At 38.4% G+C, this 3778-nt stretch overlaps 1 long non-coding RNA gene across 1 annotated transcript; it reads right to left on the bottom strand.

Annotated features, from left to right (window-relative positions):
• Positions 1–404: 404 nt before the first annotated feature.
• On the bottom strand, positions 405–3005 carry LOC137480957 (uncharacterized). Its single transcript, XR_011003211.1, has 3 exons — positions 2940–3005; positions 2479–2553; positions 405–894 (listed from the first exon to the last, which is right to left on the bottom strand). It is a non-coding gene; the product is annotated as an uncharacterized lncRNA (long non-coding RNA).
• Between the last annotated feature and the right edge of the window lie 773 nt (positions 3006–3778).

Genomic DNA, 3778 nt, shown 5'->3' on the forward strand with positions numbered 1-3778 from the left:
TTCAAGCTGCATGTAAACAAAGCCACATTTCTAAGCAGAGGTTCTTAGAGTGAATAGCCAAAATTCTACTCAGTTATGTATGATGGTTTTCTGCAAGAGGAGCTGAACCCAAATCAACTAATTAATTTTTCTTTTTTGGTCAAGCTGGACTCAAACTGGGATTTTGGAGGTGAAATGCCAGTGAGAAAACTGGCTTTCTGCATTTTACAGGAGAGAGACTGAGCTGGTTTGATTACTGATGTATTGTAGGCCTGTGTTTATTCAGTATTTCCCTAAAACATAATTTTTAAAAGTGCATATTTGTCAGCCTAACAGATTCACATTGAGGCATAATTTTAGAGAGACAGGCAGGGAATCAAAGGCAAATACATAACTTTCTACATCGACAGAAAGAAAAAAAAGACCAAGATCTCCATAGTTTTGTTTCTAAAATTAAGAAAAATGGTCCATGCATATTACTGAACATTTATTTCTGTGCCAAGGAGCTGCGCTACTCCACAGAGCACTGGGCAAGAGCCAGAGAACAGGATTTGGGGTTCACACCACCTGTGTCTACCCTGCCTTCAGCCTGAGACTATATCTTTTCTGTCTGAATTTTTTTCTGGCAAACGCCACTTAAGAGATAAAGGGGGAAAATATCCTGAGATGGGCAGGGATTTAATGATATAATTTTAAAAGTGTTTTGTATGTTTCATTTCTGTTCACTTGAGAAAAGGAATAAACCTCAGTTGTCTGGTGCTGGCTCCCAAGATTTTCTCTGCCCTTGATTCATAGGAGTAGGCAGAAGCCTTCATGTCCTTTAGTCTGCACACCCTGTGGATCTGGCATGGTCTCTCTCATTTGGTCTGAGAATCAGATGCTATTTCTGGTCTGAAGACATTTGTTCTCAATTGCCTACACAGTTCAATAGGATTTTAAGGTACATTTGTTAGGGATTATAAAGCACCTAAAGATGTATCAAGTGGAAGGGTCAATACAAGATCAGGCTGTATTGTGTTACAGCATGTTGCATTATGTGGTACGTCTCAATTCGCTGTTGGAAACCAGATGTGGCAGACAAGCCCAGCCTATTTTTTGAACATTTGTAGATATCTTTGAATTATGTCACCAGTATTTAAAGATTTCCACAAAGATTTCAAGAAGTGGATTTTCTCAAGTCTTCCATTCACTATCAAAACCCCAAATTCTGGTGGGTAATTGAAATACTCTATCCCAATCCAAAAAATAATAAGCATAAAAAGAACGCTTTCATCTTTCATTTGTAATATATACGGAGCATTGTATGAATTTGCTACCTGTAAGGTGTATTGAATTTTTAATCATCTATATATTTATGGTAAAGAGTAACACATTACTTCTAGCACACAAAAGCTTATGGCATACGATTATCCTTAATTAATGGGTAAGTGCAAAGCTTTATTATTCAATGAAACTGATTTATTATCTTAATTCTCCGACGTTCTACTTCATGTTTCCATTGAAACCATTGTTTGCACCATGGTAACCAGTAACCACCATATGTACGTGATCCCTTTTATGACCTATACGTAATTAGATTTTGTTATTTTCTTAAAGCTGAAGTGCTGCCTGTGCAAGTGGCCTGGCTCCCCAGCCCTGCAAACGAGGGCCGGGCTGCTCGGCGCTCTGCTCCCGCGATAACCTGGTGGGATTTTAGTGTATCATTATAACCCCGTGCCTGTTTTTCCCCGGCAGTCCTGCACATCCCTGCTCTCCCTCTCCCAGCACGACGGCGTGCCTGCCTCCCTGTCCCTGTCTCCTGAGCCTGGCACAGCTAGTTAGCTGAAAGGACGTGAGAGCAGCTGAAAGCCAGTGGGTGTCGGAGCTGCCTGGTGGAGAGATCCCCAGCTAATTGCTAGTCCTAACAGGCACAATTAGCCGCTACAAGCCCTTTGAGATGGCCCTGGGCTTCTCTCAGGTAACAGCCATCACTAGATAAAGGCTGAAATACGCTGCATTTAGAGAGACACTTGCAGACAGGGATGTCACAGGCTGCCAATTATGCTCTGCCTGTACACAGTCACTTCCAAGAACCAGACAAGACACATACACCTGAAGTTAAAGGGACAAGATGTGTACTATTTTGAACTACACAAGTGTGGGGCACGTGAAGATATAACCCTTCTTAAATTAGGTCGTGTCATCTTTTCAATTATCAGTTCTTGATCAAGTTCTGCTGTGTTTTTGAACATTTACTGCAAGCAGTAAGTCCTGGAAAGCTCAGCAGGAGAGGGCTGCTTATATTTTTTTGCTATGTGTGATGTTACTTTAGGCAAAGTTTCACCATTACCACACAGATGAAATGGCTTGACAGGCCTCTCTTAACCAAACAGTGATGCTCTGCCCTGTTGGGACTGCAATCTGTCCATTCTTCACAGAGGAGGAGAGGCAGATTAGCATGTGTAAGGATGGCTTTTGAAATCAGCAAGTCTCCCCCATTTATTCATTAAAAAAAATTACCTTTTCTGAGCATCAGTACATTCTTCCTCTCAAAAAATGAACTTCTGTACAAAAACAGCAGCCTAGAAAGACAGCCTGAAAAAAAACAACACATCAGATTTTGAGAATGATCAGAAGAAAATGGGCATTTTCAGGTATCTATCACAACAGAGGACTCCAGAAACAGCATCCTACAGAAAATCATTATAGATCAGTGCATAAAAATTCAAATGTTTCAAAGTTGGAGACTCTAAGAATTTCAAGATCTAAATCTAAGTTGTGGTCATTGGTATTAAAAACAATTTCCAAGACATATGATGAGCACAAATTCTGGCTCCTGAGTTAACCTTAGTCAGTTAGTTACTCACCTCCCACTTGTGCACCCATTTTTAAAGAGATTCAGGAAAACTGTACACAAGACTTCCTCTGAAGAAAACTTCTTATTTTGTTGCTCTGAGAACTGAAACTATTCCACTGCTTACCTTCAGGTCATGTATCTCCTGCCCTTCTGATAGAACATCAGATCTCCAACATGATTAACAGCGCGTCTCATAGTATTCATCAAAATCTGTCAAATTACCCATAACAAATTAAACTAAAGTTCAATATTAAGATATTTCTATTTATTTCTTATTTAATATCTTAAAAATTTCATAATTATTCTTATTTTCTTTTTAATAGCATCTTAAAGATCATTTTCTAAATCATATCACATCTAGTAGAGCAGGTTAATATTCAGAAGTCAGCTTCCCCAGTTCCAACTGATACCACATAAGAATGGCTCTTTCTGTCTAGGAAGCTTGAAGATTTTAAATATAAATTTCTATATTTTAAGACTCACTTTAAATTTTCCCAAGAGCTTTTTGATCTTAATGTGGAAAGTATGCAAATACTCTAATTACTAATTATGGAATAGTTAAATTCTGTTAAAGGATAAAAATTACTTGACACAGTTGGTTTCACCTCCCCAGAATTAAAAACGAAGTTCCAAATGTAGGCTCATAGGTTTTGTTGAGACCTCTGTGCTCTTACCTGTGTAGAAGGAAAAGGAAACCAGTGAATGGATCAGGAAAATACATTACCTGCTCTTACTGATTGATAATTCCAGTAGCAGATTGTTTGACCAGATTCCAGGTAAAAGAACCCAGAGAACCTGTGTCATTTCCAGTGTTCATTTTAGATTCCAGAGGCATTTAATTGGTTTGTTTGTTACAAAAAAGTTTGTTTTCCTTATTAAAAAAGAGTGGACATCTTTGAAATATATGCAAAATCAACATGCTAATATTTGATTGCAAACCACAGAATGATCAAAAAAACTAAA

This window comes from Anomalospiza imberbis, chromosome 12 (genome assembly GCF_031753505.1).
Source record: "Anomalospiza imberbis isolate Cuckoo-Finch-1a 21T00152 chromosome 12, ASM3175350v1, whole genome shotgun sequence".
In the NCBI taxonomy this organism is placed as follows: Eukaryota; Metazoa; Chordata; class Aves; order Passeriformes; family Viduidae; genus Anomalospiza; species Anomalospiza imberbis.